Here is a 17,825-nt window from a genome sequence, read left to right as displayed (position 1 = left end):
AAACCCAAGGTCAAGAGTTCACTACTGTGTGGACCAATTTGCTTTGTTGTATGCAATGGTTATGGATCACACCCCTCATCACAGGTAACTTTCTTGCACATATATGTTAGCTGTCACAAGGGAGATCCATGTAATGGTGTTTGGAAGGATCAAAGCAAACTCATATGCACAACTGAGAAAATTACCCACAGTAAGTACTCACTGGAGACCCAGTCCACATCTTCTTCACTCTGAATTCCTGCTGTTCCTTTTCCACAGACTCTTGCCACTTTCCTCCATCCTTCAGAGCGGGACAGTGATGGAACTCTTCAAGTTGGTGGAAAAACTACTCACTAATCACATTCTCCCACTCTGTCACTGTTGGGAACAGGCCCACCAAAATCTGGCCATAAACTGTCTCCGCAGCTGGTCATAAACAAAATCTCTGCAGCACTGTGACATGTTCATGATGGCCATAACGCCCATGCTGGAAGATTAGGGGTTTACCGGAATGAGGTCAAGGAACACCTGGCCCACCCAGGGTGGAAAAACCGCTTAAAGGCGTTCTAAAACCACAAACAATAGCATGAGCGATCTGTGCCTTAAGGACATGTTCCTGCTTCAGATAACTAGCCCAACCCATCCCTTTATTTCCGCCCATCCCTTCGTTTCCCATAAGGGATACTTTTAGTTAATCTAATATCTATAGAAACAATGCTAATGACTGGCTTGCTGTTAATAAATACGTGGGTAAATCTCTGTTCCCGGCTGTCAGCTCTGAAGGATGTAAGAGCCCCTGATTTCCCACTTCACACCACTATATTTCTGTGTGTGTGACTTTCATTCCTCTAGTGCCACTGGGTCAGGGTCTCCCCCACCCAGCTGGTCTTTGCCTGTCACAGTAATGAAAGGGTGAATGTAAAACTCACAATAAAGGTTACGAATGTTGTTCTTCCAGCCTTTATGTATGGATTCTGAGTTTTAATTAATGTCCTTAAGAATACAAAATTTCTCAAATCAAGAGTCATGAACTCCACAAACCCAGGAAATTCTCATATATTATGAAAGAAATTATAGGGGTAAAAAAATCAAACTGTTCTTTCTAATCACTTATAAGATGATTTTATAAAACCGTGCCAGCCATCACCATTTAGATATAATCTCAGGGAATATAATTTAGAGATGTTTGTTTCAAAATATAAACATGAAAGTAACCAATGATATGAATGAGTGTGGTGGTGTACACGTGTAGTCACAGCTACTGAGGGGGCTGAGGCAGGAGAATTGCTGGAGCTTGGGAGGCGGAAGTTGCAGTGAGCTGAGATCATATCACTGCACTCCAGCCTGGGCGACAGAAATGAAACTCTGTCTCAAAAAAAAAAAAAAAAAAAAAAAAAAAGTAGTTAGTGGTTAGTGCTGGAATGGAAGCCTCCTAATAAAAAGACGTGGAATAGCTCCAGACCCAAATAATAGTTTATAAATAAATCAGCAAAATTTGCAAATAAAATTTTGAAGGTCCAAATATAAGATTATTAAGATAGTATTACTTAGGTATATTAATCTACAAATTTTCATGTAAATGTTAAAAGTGATGTCACTACCAAATAGGGTAACATCCTTGTGGTAATGAAGTACAGAAGGATTTCTTACAAACATCTCCAAAAATACAAAACAGGATCATATTTTACACTTAATAAAGAACTTGCAAAATAAAAACAGTAAGATAGGAAACAAACTAGAAAAATGGGCAGATAGAAAATTGCTATTAGTAAGGAGAAGAATGCAAATTAAAATAGCAATACTTTAGCTGGGCATGGTGTTTCCTGCTTGTAACCTAGCACTTTGGGAGGCTGAGGCGAGAGTACCACTTGAGCCTAGGAGTTTGAGTCTAGACTAGCAACGTGACAAAACCCTTTCTCTATAAAAAATATAAAAATGAGCCCCTTGTGGTGGTGTGCACCTGTATTCCGAGCTACTTGGGAGGCTGAAGTGAGAGGATTGCTTCAGTCCCGGAGTTCAAAGCTGCAGTGAGCCATGATGGAACCACTATACAGAGGCTCCAGAAAGAAAAAAAAAAAAAAGAGAAGAAGAAGAAGAAAGTGATTCTCTACCTGTAGTAATATGCTACTACACATGAAATGCATTGTGCAAATTTCTCTACCATGGGACCTCACAATTCTACCCTTGCTTGTGTCCTCCAGACAAACTCTTGCTTGCTTAGGTTCATAAGGGGTTATATACAAGGGTGCATTACTGTGTGCTTAGCGGGGAGGGCAGAAGCAATCTAAGAATCCATCAATAAGGAGACAGGTAAGTAAATGTGTATATGCCCACAATGAAATACAATGCAGCAATCAGAAACAATTAACTAGAAGTAACTAGAGGGATAAAAAGCTTTAAAACTTAGGGCTGAGGGAAAAAACAAACACACAAAACCTAGAAAATTTAAAAAAAAAAAGACTATAGTATAACAGGCATCACATAAATGTAATATCTTGATGCACTCAAAACAATCTTTTTAAGGATTCTTACATATCTATTTACCTTTATATTTAGAGTGCATGCCTATTGGGAAGAGGAAAAGAAAAAGAAAAATGTAGACAATGAAGAACAAAACAAATAGATTTAACAGAGATGGAAGACGGTAATGTGTCATAAACTGAGAAATTTAACTTTTTCCTTTACATCTGAGGTTATCAAAGAGAAAGAAAATGGAAGAGGAAAAAAAAGGTAAAAGTTATAGAAGAAGAAGAGAGGTAGGAGCAAATATGTTAATCCTGTGCTGAGTAAATTGTTAAGGATATCATTTTAGGTAAATGTTTAACTCAAAGTAAAAGTGAAGTCAACTTTCTCAGAACATCCACTGACACCAGTGTGTTGAGGGGATGGGAATGGTAAGAGTTTCCGTTGTGCTTTCAGCAAACATGCTGCTCGTTCTCATTCATCACATGCTCCCTATGCACATCCTGGCAATGAAAGTCTCTGATTCTATTAATTCAGAATTGTTTTTCTGATAAAAGTATTTGTGTGATGACATGCCCATGTGACTTTGAATACATTTGATGAACTATTAGAATCTTAAAAGAGTACTTTGGGTATATTGAGTGTGATTAGAAAGTGCTACTGATTGCCCTACAGCTAAACTCTTTATTAATTTGTACCATGCAATTTCTTGTTTGAAATTCATAAGCATTTAGAAAATTAATTCTTCACAGAGAGAGAATAATTCAGGTGGTGAACTCAGTGGAAGAAAGGCCTTTGGGGTATTTACTTTGGACACATTATCCCAGCAGACCTGAATGAAGAGCACTCTGAACCATTTGCTGCAAAAATTCTTTCAGCAAGTCAAGTTCAGACATTGGCCTTCATAAGCTTATGGTGAATGAATAAATCTTGCATTTACATAGGTCTTTGCATTTCAGAGTCCTAAAGTGCTTTGCATCATACACCTGATTTAAGTGGGAAGAAGTATGAAATCTCAGAGGCTAGGGGCAAAGCAACCTTGATCTATTAACAACCAAAAACAGAAAAAAAAGGAAGAAAGAAGAGAAAAAAAAAAAACCCACCAGTTCTTCCTCAGTGGTAGAAATCAGTGTTGACAGGATAATCTTTCACAGAGAAGCCAACTGTGATATCATAAGCATAAGATTATAGGCAAATTTTCTGCCAGCCAGTTATGTGAAAACTTCAAGCTGAATTCTGTTCTTGGTGATTTCAACTCAATTCTCACAGGGGTACTGTGGCAGAAATATCAAAGTGCAAAATTGACTTCAGAGCATACGGATATGAAATAAGATCTGGTTTCCATAGAAAAGGCAGTGGAATGATTAAACTCATATGCAATAACTATTTAATGGTTCCGTATATTTTCACATAACTCAAAGTAACAAAAATAAATTCACAGGGCATCTCAAAATCAGTATATATCCAGCTGAAACCATAGTTCAAAGGTATTAATCTCTAAGATTTTTTCAAAGCAGTAAGAACAGATATACCTTGGAACTCAGTCTTGACTAGTATAATGTGATTTTATACTATATGTATTTACATGTATAGCTACACACTTATACTTTTAGAATATAACACAATAACACTAATGCACAGACTTCACACACACACACACACACACACACACAGACACACACACATAGACGCATACCATGGGCGGCTTCCTGTGAAGTAAAAGCGTAAATGTGGTGACACTTGAATTAAACACACGTGCCTTTATTTTCGCAAAAACAGAATATTCAGTTGACTAAAGAACATTAACAGTATCTATGAGGTAAAATAAAGTTTTCAGTAAAGTTTTGCTTATTATATTACCATTGTTCATGCTGACGAAAATTCTTGGAAAAGCTAGTGGATGATACCTTAAAACATTCTTTTCTAGTCTGTGGTTTCTCCTTTCTCTGTAAACATGTTTTAATATTGAGACTAAGCTAGTCATGGAGAGACTGACTTTTTAAGTTGATGATGACATTGCTCATGAGACTGTTGGCAAATCAAAACTCTCTCCTGAGCCAAGGAAAGTGACAAAGTGTATCTGTTTGCTTTTTGTTGGTGATGTTTTAAGAAACATAATTGGTTCTTAACAACAACAATTTCTAATGAGAATCTATATTGGGAAATGTGTGACAATGCAAGTAGAAACTAATAATTTGAACTAAGTTAGGCAGTTGATTGACATTAGCTGGGATGTATAACATTCCAGGTATGTCTGTGTGAGTGTTGACTATTTACTTATTAATAGTTTTATTAGGTTTTTTTTTTTTGTTTGTTTTTGTTTTTTTTGAGGCAGAGTTTCACTCTTCTTGCCCAGGCTGGAGTGCAATGGTGAGGTCTTAGCTCACTGCAACCTCTGCCTCCAGGGTTCAAGTGATTCTCCTGCCTCAGCCTCCCAAGCAGTTGGGATTACAGGCACCTGCCACCACACCTGGCTAATTTTTGTATTTTTAGTAAAGATGGGGTTTCACCATGTTGGCCAGGCTGGTCTTGAACTCCTGACCTCAGGTCATCCTCCTGCCTTGGCCTCATAAAATGCTGAGATTACAGGCGTGAGCCACCATGCCTGGCCAGTTTTTATTAGTTTCTTAACTGCAAATAACTCTCCCAGTCTTTTTTTTTTTTTTTTTTTTTTTTAAAACATAGGTTCTTGCTCTGTCACGTGGGCTGGGGTGCCATCATAGTTCACTGTAACCTCTACCTCCTAGGTTTCAGTGATCCTCCCGCCTCAGCCTCCTGAATGCTGGAACTGCAGGTGCATGCTACTATGCCTGGCTACCTACCAGTCTTTAGCAAAGTTTACATCTATTAATATTTGTACATAGCATGAATGGTGTTGATTCATTTTTGATAATGAGATGATAGTCAAATATGGCAAGCTTACCCTCCCTGCCAATTTTATGTCTAACACTTGATTTTCTAATACTTTCTTACTACTTACTTTAAAATAAAATAATATGGTCTACTACTAATATGGTCTACGATTTTCCTAAATAGGAGTCCTGGGAAAAGTGTAAGTTTTAGAAATAAGTAGGTTAGAGAACTGTTGCACATCTGTCGCCAATTCCAGACAGATATCTACAACCTTTCAGCCATAGACACTGCTCTATGTTGCCAGTTTTTGTAAACATCTTTAAGTAGCAAAGTGAGTGAGAGGGGTGGGGAGTAGTGATATTGTGACATCCAGATTAACAGCACACAGCATTTTTTCTTTAATTTTTAGTTTTTCAAAAAATGCATGAATTATTAATTTTCTTAGCCCATATAGAACAAAAGAAATCATTTATATGTCTATTACTACCTATTATCTGGGACTACATTAAGGAGGTGCTGGTCAGCCTGGCTTCATTTGTCCTCCAGATGCCGCAGTGATGTGAGACCAGGCCAATTGGGGTTAAAGCAGGCAGGGAACTGATACAGCTGGGGATCATTAAGAGTGATCAAGGGCCAGCAAGGAGAAAAAGTCAGCTGAAAACAAGGCTGAGAGCTCTTCCAGGCAGAGCAGCAGAGTAATGTGCATTCAGGAAACAGCCTAACCCCATCCAGTGAACTTTGTTGATTTAATTAGATTTTGTTTAAAATTCCAGAGTAGGAAAGGCTTGGTCAGCTTTGATGCAAAAATTGGCAGGGGGAAACAATTGCTAATTTTTAAAAGTAACATTGTTGGAGCATTTAAGAAATGTTAAAAATCTTCCTCTTGATGATAAAATATTATCATTTCTTGACCAACTGATATTGTGTATTTTAGAGTAGGAGTCTGCTCATTTAAGCACTTTAATTTATAGGATTCCTCCTGTATCTGTCTTGATTTTCCACTCTCTCACTGTACTTCCTAGATGACATTTTGAATAAATTATTTGCATGAAAATCCTTTAGTCTATTTCATGAGACTAAATCAAGACACTTGAATCCCAGTAATTAAATTTGATTCTTACCTCATAGGGATATTTGGGGATCACATTTGATAATACATGCAAAAATGGTTTGTTAATAGTAAAGTGATACAAGTGGAAGTTATTCAATTTCCTCCACTAAAACTATACATTTAAGACCCCAAACTGATCTTTGTACCTAATACACATGGCAGGTGTATGAGAATAGAGGAGGAGTTTAATACATGTCTGTAGGAAAAATGAAAGAACAAGCTAGCACTCTTGACACTTACTTGGCTACCTGAACTGTTTGGAGAATAAAAGGGCATTTGTTGTCCTCATGGTCACATATCTACAGAAGATGCTGCTACTGAGTTGTAGCTTCCTCCGTGTTTCTATGAGAGTAGGGATATAACACAAAACTGGGGGAAAGGAAGGCATCTAAAGGGGAAGATAATGTTAGGTAAAACTAGATCCTCATCTATACTGACCCTTGCCTATAAAAATGTTGCCCTGAGGACAACACAAACACATAAACAAATTCTGAATTTCTAGAGGCCAAATTATTCTCCAAGGATATCTTAAAACCAAGAAATCTGATGAAGAAAGACACAAACTCAATTCATTTTCGTTGGTTTTCCATGAAGGCCCGAAACTGTCCTCTCTTCTAGAATTTTGGCTGTTTAGGAATAGCTTACACCATTGTTTTCAAAGTGGAGTCTGCAGACCACAAGCATTATCATCACCTGGGAACTTATTAGAAGTGCAAATTCTTGAACCCCACCCCAGACCTACTGAATTAAAAGCTCTGAACTTAGGGCCTCAGTAATGTATGGTTTAACAAGCCTCCCAGGTGATTCTGATACAAATTAAAGTTTTAGAATTACTGACCCATAGTGATCTCTTTGAGTTAATTGACGAAGCCCTGGGTTTAATGAGAGAGTCCTAGAACCAGTCTAGTCTCTTGAAATCCTGTTGGACCGAATCTGTGTTCTTAGAGTATCTAATGTTGGGGATCTGAGTCACATTATCCAACATATCAGGTCCCAAAGCAATAGAAGGAAGCATTCAGGATTTCATTGAATAGGACATTGGGAAATCAGGTCATGTATAACTTGGCGAGAATAAGGAAAAGCAGTAGTCTGTGTACATTTCCCAAGGAGAACAAAGTTCAGTTAGCCGTGGGAAAGGATGTTCTCTCCTAAATGACCCTGGTAGAGTTAACAGTCAGGAAATGATACCTTCCTAGTGCTGTATGAACAGCAAAAGAATAGCCTTGCTAATGTACAGCTTCTTTCCCCCAACCTATCTCAATGATATCCAAACGTATCATTTTCTTGGAAATGAAGAATATCACATATTATTATTGATGTTAGTTATTTTGCTTGGTAAATGTCTAGGTATGACCTCTGTTTATGTTGTCTGCTAACATTCTTTAACACTTGCTCTTAGGTAAGTAACTCTATTATATTTGAAAAGTATATGAAAGTTGGTTATATGGCCGTTTGTGTTTACTATTGTGTTTTAATGCTTGTTAATATGTTTAAACTTAGTATTCTATGGCCAGTTTGGTGCTTGTACAACTGTGGTATTAAAGTTGGGACTGTATTAACATCTGAGATCTTCACATTAAGCTAAATGTGGAAAAATGAAGAAAATATGAAAACAAGTTAGAAATAAACAGAGAATTTGAAAGCATACTTTATGAAGAAAGGTGAAGGGAGTTCAGATTGAATGATTTAGAGAAGGGAAGACTGAAAGGTAGTCTACCACTTTCCTTCAAGTTTATGGAGAATAGTCACTAGCAGTTCATCTTGTTCAAGGAAAAGAAAATAAAGAATGAGCTGAAATTTCAATATGTAGGATATAGGTTAACTAGAGTGACCTTCTTGGAATTAGGTTTACAATGGAATGTCTCATAATTAATGGAATAAGATTTCTTCCACAGAAAACTGGGCAGTGATTTGAAGAGAAGGCTGCCCAGGCATTTTCATTCCTAGTTCAGGTAGGGGTGTGTTACTGTGGATGACCACTCTTAGAAAGTCTACAAATGACAAGGTATTATGGGAAGTGACCAGTTCTACCTCATAAACTATTCAACTCCAATTATTCATGAAAGTTAAAAGGCATTTACAGTCTTTCACTTAGGAGGAGGTTTTGAATCAATGGCCTACCATTCAACCAAATTTTATTTTTTTCTAAATTTGATTACTATAACAGCCATCATTATCAAACATTAATGCTTGAATATTCTCCTTTTGAAATTGTTCCATTTTCAAAATTGATTACTAAATTTTGTAAAACTGTTGTTGAAATTCAAAGAAATTGACTAGGATCCAACTAGCTCCTTATCAAAAGGTGTGTTCTTATAACGTGAAGATTGGCAATGTCATGTCGAAAGAAGAATCAACAAATACCCACTGGCATTCGAATCCAAAGAACTTTTAAGCTCAATAGGAAATCTGAAATGTGTTTGTACTTATTTTTTACACATTTTTGTGTTTAAGCTTATTTTTCATATAACACAGGCATTGAGGATTTTAATAAATGCATCACAAACTTGCTTCAGTAAGAAAAATGTTTGGTATTCATTGTATTTTTAAGTGAAAAAAAAAAACCTATCAATGCTTGATAATCTTCAGCAGCTCTAGGGTAGCTGAAACTTCATTCACATTTGTCGATGTAGCTGGGAGGTAGATAGGTATATGCATATTTCAAAATTTTAAATAGTTATTAAAAACTGAATCCCTCAAGAAGAGTAATTCCAGGATATAATTGACATAGATAAAATCTTTAGACTTGATAAATGATGGTACACTGGAGAAATCTTGGTTTGGGATTACTTTAATAAATCCTTGATTTTTAAGTGGAGAACAGTCTTGTGTTATGTAACCATTCAGAAAAGTATAAAAACCAAAACTATAGTGCTTCATCCTTAGAAATAATTGAATTTCAAATTGATGGACTTATATTCTGTAGTTGTAAGAGTTAACATGGAGGAAGTATTGTATGCCAATTTAGATAATAATGATTTGAATGTGTTCACGATGATCATTGCATTATTTTATTATTTGCACATCTGTTAAATAACATTTACAACATAACTATATAAATCCATTAAATAGATAAATGTTTTGATTATCTTTTATTGTTTATTTTTCATCTTCAGGGATTCACTACATTGACTATACCTTTCAAACCATAATCTACAGCTTAATTAAGCCTTGCAGTTATAAATTTTGAGCCAACATATTATGAGAGAAGTTATTGCTTTTGGGGGTACAATATTACTAATGAATGTTTTTCTCTGAAACACCACTGCTGGCATAAAATTCTAAGTCTATCCAAAAGAAACTGGCTTTGATTTCACTATTTAGGAACGTAAGTCAACTTTTTATGTACTGTAAGCTTCTTAGAAATAAAATTCAAACCCATTGATGACTGAGTAAATTTCACAGCTTGTAGAAAAGACACATAACATTGTAATGTGTGAAATTTTAATCAAAAATGTTATGAAGGAGAAAGGTAAACTGACTGCTATAATTAATGTGTTCTGACACAGAGAGGTAGCTGGCACGTTTGTGGACTCTGCTGTGCTATATTAACTGTTCCATTGCTTAAGGACTGTCAGAGTTTGAGGAGTTGCCTATATTATGGTTTCCACGCTGGACACATTTTCCTGGCGCATCAGCTTTGTCGTGATTTGAAATGTAAAGTCATTTATTCCATGGCTTTTCTATTAATATTTAGTTAGGTGTCATGGGTGCCTGGTGATGGATATGTTATCTTCCTTTTAAAAGCAGCTTCATTTAAAATTGAACTTTATAAGCATTGCTTTTAAAATAAACTACTTGAGGTTTGTTTTTCTGCTATTTAAATACAATCTAGTGTCTTAAATGTGAGTAAAACTAATGGAGGTAATGAAAAAACTGGGAAGTGGCATTCGAATAATAAAATATTTTCATATAATGCCACATATATTTCATAATTAATACTTGCTTGGTCTCACAAAGTAAACCAAATATTTCTCCACATATGAAATAAGCTCTGATTTTAAAAAGGACAATTGTTATATACTTATTATACGACAGTAACATCAAATTCATGAATATTTGTAAAATGCTCTTAAAATATTCTCCAAAAGAGCTTTCATGTCAGACACTGGCTTAGATAGCAGCTCTCTATTTCAAAGAGATTCTTCTGAAAATTATAGTAGATTTGGTTCCTGGCTCTGCTGTGTCAATATCCTTGCAGAGATCCACTGCAGACTCTCTCAGAGCACTGCCAGTGTGGTTGTGCAGTAGACAAAAGACATACCTGAAAGGGGAAGACAGATCTGCCACTTAAATTAAATAGGAAATGAATTGGCCAGCAAGTTGGCATGTCTGCTGAGACAAATCATGGACAACATGTCTCTCAACAACAAAACTTATTTGTTTTCTCTTGCCAACAGATTCATCACTGCCCAGGCAAAACAGGCAAAATACATTAGTGTCATGGTAAACTGATAAAGAGAAGTGCCTCAATCTAGCATCCTCAATGGCGAAAGTCTTAGGGCAGTATTGATCTGTGTTATATAAATCTTGTTTTCTGTCTGCAGAAGTGAATCAGGAATGACCTGTAAGGTTAACAAACATTGTAATGTCTTTCAGCTGGGGCAGATGCCTGTGAGCTCCACACATTGTGTTTGGTCAAGTTCCATCTTGTCATTTTACCGCCAAGAAGCTTAACTAATTGCTGGCAATCATAAGAGTGTTTGACGGAAGGAGAGAATTCCTACAATTTTACCCCCTCTTTCCATCCCCTCTTTTTTTTTTTTCTTAAGTCTTAACAAGCACTCAAAGCCAAGTAGCGGAAAACAATCAACACTGAATTAGTCAGCAGGAGTCTTCACTTAGTTGAAAGTTTATGTAATTGGCATGTCATGTTCTTACATTGCCAAGAACAGACCTGATTAAGCTGATGCACTTTGTTTCAGTAAAGTTTGACAAAGAAACCTCCTCATCCTTTTGAGTTGCATGTCAGGGTATGTGCTTAACATGATTTTCTTCCCCTCATATAAGGAACCAATGGCTAAACGTGTATTCTATGAACTGATAAAATCAAAATTCTTAAAAAACATAGGCCTGATAAAGTTTGTGTTTTGGAGGGAAGGGGAGAGAATATTGGTGGTAAAAGACAATCATCAAGGAAACAAAAATTAGTAGAAAAAGTACAATCAGCCATAAAATCTGCTTTATTTTATAAACAGAACACTCATTAAAGAAAGCCAAAGTCAGTGCTATTTTATAAGTAGTGGTTCATTTGACCATGTGTTTTCGCTACATGCAGTGTTTTAAGTTATTCCTTATGAAAACATTGTCCCTGCAGTCTTAACAATATTTTTTACAGTGGAAGTGCTTTTTTTTAGAGATTAATCAGCCATTGAATTTGGTCTGCTAAGTTTTTAACAATGCTTTATTTGGTTGTGTATGATGGATTTTGCCCTTATTTGGAAATTCAGTCTTTACGGTGAAAAAACAAATGCCTAGTATTAGAAGAGCTACCATAAAGCTTATGGGGTTTTATTTCTATTTGTTCACACTAGTGTTCCCTTGTCATAAGCCAAAATTAAATGATAGATTTGAACTTGGGTTAGATTATTAAAGCTAAAAGAGAGCAGTTGCTGAGGGAATAGTCCACGCATCTATTACGTCATAGTTGACAGTATAAAGGCAAGATTCAGGAAACTAATGGAATTTCTTTTTCTTCTCCCCTTTTGTCATAGAAAGGTCAAGCTAGTTTTCAACATTTTTATGTATGTCATTCTCAATATAGCAACAGAATCTCTTATGGAAAACAATGTAAGTAAATGTCTTCACGATGCTACTAGTCACCTGATCAAAAGCCAATGTTGAAAAACACTTCTAATGACTGTCTCTTATGCATCAGTGCACCTACTAATGAGCTGCCAGAAAAGGCTTTGTAAAGCTTTGCTAAGATAGAGCAGGAATGTGAGAAGCCTGAGATATAACTTCCCTGCTGTGATCCCTGCCTTTCTACTAACAGGGAGCCTAGACTGGGAGCTGCTAATGAGCGTGCTGGAGAGAGTGTCCAAACCAATGCAGGCTGGAGACAATTCACCTGTCTGCTTTCAGATCCAGGGTATGATGCATGACAGTAAGACACTCGGTAGTAGCTTTTCTTTAAATAATTTAGGTATTTATTGATTTTTCCTCTCTATCCCCATATTTTTATTTAGCCCCTGCATTTTATTTTCTTTCAGTGATTTCTAGCACCATCGGAGAAAAAGAAAGAATAAGGGTTATTCCTTCTGTTATCTTACTTTGCCCCCCCCATATATAGTATGACATAATGAAATTAATTTCATATATATGACATAATGAAATTAATTTCATTATGTCATTATGTCACACTATAACAATAGGAAATACCTAATTAATTTTTCTGTATGAAAGAGAAATATGTGAGTTTTAGAGGTGTTTATAAAATGGGATAGTTGAAATTCATAGCTTTTTAAAAGCCAGTATGTGGCTTATTTGAATTAAAGGATTTCAAAATGTGGCATATCTTTTGACACTTAAAACAATGTCCATGGGATGAGTTAAAGACTTTTCTTCATCTAGCAATGCCTTGTTCAACATCTTTATCCATAGGCAAACCCAGCAGGATCTTTGTAAAAAACGCTTACTTAACTTGATTTGTAGAAATTCCTGGCCTATAAATGAAATAGTTAACTGCAGGATACCTTTCAAGTTCAATGCTAAGCTATGCATATTACACATTTTGACGCTATGCTTCCTTTGAGTTTTCCTAGAGGCTATTTTACTAGTTAATTTTTTTTTAGTCCAACAAAATTACAGAATACAAACTGGGTAATTTCACCAATTTGCAATGCCACACTTATCCTGGAAAGAGAATCAACATCTCCATCCATTAATTACAATCCTGACTATCTCCTAGCCTCCCAGGAGGCAGCCGGTATGGTTCGCATGGGCTAGTGCTATCTGTCCATTCCAGTTGCCAATGCTCCTATTTTCCGCAGCTCAATCTTGCTTTCTCTGCAGTTGATACAACATGCCATGGGAAATCACAGGCTCCGTGGCAACTGGGGAGATAAGAAAACTGTGTGCCTCGGCAGCCTCTTTTATCCAAGGATCTCCAAAGAGCTTTATAAAAATCTATTTTTTAATCCTCTGGATAACCCTGTGAGATAGGTATTAGCCCGACTTCACAGCTGGCAGAACTAAAATCAGGGAGCATCTAACTGCATCTCAGCCCCTGAACCCTTCTTGGTGTTGGATATGGTGCAAGGAGAATTCCGAACCAAATTCTGACAATGTGAAGAAGAGGTTAGAATACATGTTTCCTACCAGGAAATCTATGAAGTCCCAAAGAAACTGAGCTGCACAGAAGTATATTTTTTAAAAAAATCTAGACAGAAATACAAATAATAGCAATTTTTGAGGTAACAACTAAATTATAATAGGGTTTATGTGGACTTCATCACCAAGAAATCCTTACCTTCTCAAAGGCACATTTTAATTCTGTGTTTGGTAAACAACTTGCTAAAAGACTAGGGGAAATGGGGATTAATCTGAAAAGGTTTTTGAGCAAATCTCAACTCTGTACAGAGCTAACCAAGATGTAAAAATAACTTACTATTCTCAAGAAACTGACAATCTAAGTGGAAAGAGAGAAAAGAGTTTAGCTTATGAACAAAGGTGATATGCATATCATGAGACCTGCTGCTAAAAAGTTTAGAATTTCACTATCTGTAATCGTAAAATACTGAAGTCTTCGTTTATGATCTTCTTTGTGTAATTCTGTCGTTGCATGTCCATGTCAGTAACATCAAATTCATGAATATTTGTAAAATGTAAAATTGCTTAATTAGCAATAATTTCTTACTAAGAAGTGATCTTGAAATACCATGGAATGCCCTATTAATGCCTGCTGAGAGACCCAGGCTCAATACATATAATATTGCCATTATCCTATGGAATGTTACATTTCATATGTAAAATTTTAATATTAGGTGTTATCTTTTAATCTCAGCTCTTTGTCAAAATATATATAAAGTTCTCTTTAACATTTCTCTCATTTTAGATTAGCATTATTTCTTTGTCATTCTGTGGCCAAATATTTCAGTCTAAATAAGTGTCTAATAAATAAATTGTCAAACTAAAACTATAGAAAATCTGCCTTTTCTATTTTTCTCATTCTGAGCTTGTGGAGAAATGTAAGTACCCTATTATCTTAACCTACAATAGATAAGCTATAATCTTTTCTAAGCAAGGGAATTTCCTGACAGTAAGTTAGGCTGTTTGGAAAAAAATATTTATCCTTTGAGCCTCTAGAGTTCCATTACATAAGGATCTCATTGACTGGTGCCATACACCAGTTTAAATTTTTAGATTTCCTACTTCTATCAATAAAATATCTGAGCAAGCATTCTCAATATATTTGTATTTAGATATAAATTATGTATATACTATTATGCTTAATATACATTCTAAAATACAAATAAAGAGAATGTTAAGAAAGATGAGAGATAACTGAAATATTTTAACATTTTATTTATCAATAGGGCAAGACATATTTTGCTTCCACAAATAGTATCAACTATAATATTTTGGTAAACTGTATGTAATTAGATGAGATTCCTTATTTTTTGAAATCTTGGTTAAATTCTTAGAGGTATAGCAATTCCAAAGAACGGCTCTAGATTTAGTTTAATATTTGGTTTTAATTGTTACCGTAATTGAAAATAATACCTCACAAAGTTATTACATAAGAAATGCATTTTTTTTGGTTTTTTGAGACAGAGTCTCACTGTGTTGCCCAGACTGGGGTATAGTGGTGCGATTTTGGCTCACTGCAACCTCCACCTCCCGGGTTGAAGTGATTCTCCTGCCTTATCCTCCTGAGTAGCTGGGATTACAGGCATGTGCCACCATGCCCAGCTAATTTTTCTATTTTTAGTAGAAATGGTATTTCACCATATTGGTCAAGCTGGTCTTGAACTCCTCACCTCAGGTGATCTACTCGCCTCGGCCTTCCAAAGTGCTGGAATGACAGGCGTGAGCCACTGCACCTGGTCAAGAAATGCATTTATAAACTCACTGTACTAGTTCTATAATTCTATCAAAAATATGCAAACATTTTCATTTGAATGTTGCTTGTAAATTTCCATCTGTTTAATAACAATAATTATTGTTGCATATTTTGATTGAATAGCATTTTAATATTTTTAACAAGTAGCTTCAACATTGCTGAAATTCTTTATTTAGGATATTTCAAAATATGTTAGCAAATTTTCTTTCCATGTTTTTATTTATTTTCTAATATGGACAAGTATAAATCTTCATGGAAGATATATCACTTTGGCCACAAAAACCCAGAAAGAGAAATCTTCTCCAAATATCTATTTTCAAAATTCATTTTCATTATATATTTGATATGGTTTGGGCCTGTGTCCCCACCCAAATTTATGTCAATTGTAAACCCCAATATTGAAAGTGGGAACTGGTAGGAGGGGATTGGATCAAGGAGGTGGGTTTTCCATTTGTACTGTTCTTACGAAGTTGAGTGAGTTCTCTTGAGATCTGTTCATTTAAAAATGTGTGGCACACCCTGCCTCTCTCTCTTCCTCCTGCTGTGGCCATGTGAAGTGCTCGCTCCCCACTTTGCCTTCCCCCATGATTGTAAGTTTCCTGAGGTCTCCCCAGAAGCTAAGCAGATGTCAGCATCATACTTTCTGTACAGCGTGCCGAACCATAGACAATCAAACTTCTTTTCTTTATAAATTACCCAGTCTCAGGAGTTTCCTTATAGCAATGCGAGAATGGACTAATACAATATTCTTTCAAAATAAAATTTATTTATTATTCATTGATATAAAATGCCTGTATTTTAAAAGCTATAATTGTGTTTACTTTTTTAGGAAATAAGCCTTGCTAGTTATTATATCACTGAAGCCATTTGTGATCATAGAAAAGATCAACACATTTGGAACACTTGCCCTCTTATAAAATAAAAACACATATTTCTTCTAAGAACATTCTTGTCAGATAACCAGTACAGACTTTCAGGGCCTTTTTCATGTTATTTCAAAGCTACTATAAAAATGGATTGCTTTTATAAAAATTAACCCACTTTTTATCTTACAGGTTGAAAACTGCAATTTGTTATAATATGTGGAAGAAAAACAACTATGTAAGACCATCTCTGTCAATCACATTGTGGAACACTATGCTTCTCTCAGGATGGTCTCCTACATATGCAGCAATGACCCTCTTCCACATGGACAACTGTCAGTCTCTATTAAAGAACATTTTCTTTCTATTTATTAAATTAAAATGAATTTCACTATAAGGTCTTACATTTTTCCACGTCTTAGTAAAAGCACTTGTCTACCTTGGAGGCCATCATTCCCAACAACAACAGGATGGAGTGAGAATACATAGGAAGCCTAGCAATCTGAATAGAATTTTATTATCAAACATGAAAGTAATAGTGGAAACATTACGAGAATTAGAATTTATTAAGGTATTTATTCCCTTATGCCTTCTACTTGAAGGTAGTCAAACAATCCATTGAACATTGTTGGAAACATTAAGAGAATTTGGTGTATTGGCTGGTCATAAAATCAGTGTACAAAAGTCAATAGACTTTTTTATACACTGTGCATATATTGGATCAAAAAACATAATGACTTATTGTCACTTTAAATATTAACAAAAAGATATAAGAGCAGGAAGTAAGTCTAAAAAGAAGTGTGTAAGATCTATGTGAACAACTCTAACATGTTTGAGAGATATAAAAATTAAACAAAGAGCTATGCAATCCTTGGATATGTATACAGGTATACGGAAATATGGAAATAGTGGTTGCCTCTTGGAAGAACTCAGAGATGGGAATTTTCAATGTCTGCCTTATTGACTCTCCAAACTTTTTTAACCATGTGCAAATACTATTTTCAAACAAATATTAAAATAGTTTATACTTGTGCTGTACTCATACTACAGGACATGCCATATTGTAAGTACTTTACATGTGTAAACTTATTTAAACCTCACTGCAACTCCATGAGATGAATACCATTATTCTCATTTTACAGGTTAGGAAACTGAGGCACATATAGCTTATGAAGTTTGTCAAAGGTCACACAGTTAGTGGCTGGGACTTTTTACTCAAGCAGTCTGATTAAAAAGTCCAAGTTCTAAGCATTACGATATGCTTCCTCTCTTGAATAAACACCCCCAAAATTATTTTTCCCCAAATACGAGATTATTTTAATAATCCAAAATAGTCAAAGAAAACTTATAAACATGTTTTAAAGTTATAGAGTGTGATATCAGCAAGATGGTAGAATAGGACTTTCCAGTATTTGTAACTTGCAGAAACATTAATTTGAACAACTATCCGCATTTAAAAATACCTCCACAAGAGCTAAGGAAACAAAGTGAG

At 35.5% G+C, this 17,825-nt stretch overlaps 1 long non-coding RNA gene across 5 annotated transcripts in view; it reads left to right on the top strand.

The window, feature by feature from the left end:
• Nucleotides 1–16,738, top strand: part of LOC105483331 (uncharacterized) — a 64,105-nt gene extending 47,367 nt beyond the window's left edge. For 2 of the 5 annotated variants that reach the window (XR_011609570.1, XR_988198.2), the window contains exons 4-9: nucleotides 2,536–2,709; nucleotides 9,523–9,734; nucleotides 11,006–11,379; nucleotides 12,121–12,196; nucleotides 12,402–12,497; nucleotides 16,526–16,738. This is a non-coding gene — a long non-coding RNA (uncharacterized lncRNA). The remainder of the gene's footprint in view (nucleotides 1–2,535; nucleotides 2,710–9,522; nucleotides 9,735–11,005; nucleotides 11,380–12,120; nucleotides 12,197–12,401; nucleotides 12,498–16,525) is intronic. The other 3 variants (XR_011609571.1, XR_011609574.1, XR_011609573.1) reach the window with 3 other exon arrangements.
• Nucleotides 16,739–17,825: the final 1,087 nt, after the last annotated feature.

This window comes from Macaca nemestrina, chromosome 11, assembly GCF_043159975.1.
Source record: "Macaca nemestrina isolate mMacNem1 chromosome 11, mMacNem.hap1, whole genome shotgun sequence".
NCBI lineage: Eukaryota > Metazoa > Chordata > Mammalia > Primates > Cercopithecidae > Macaca > Macaca nemestrina.
This window is presented reverse-complemented; position numbering and strand designations above follow the sequence as displayed.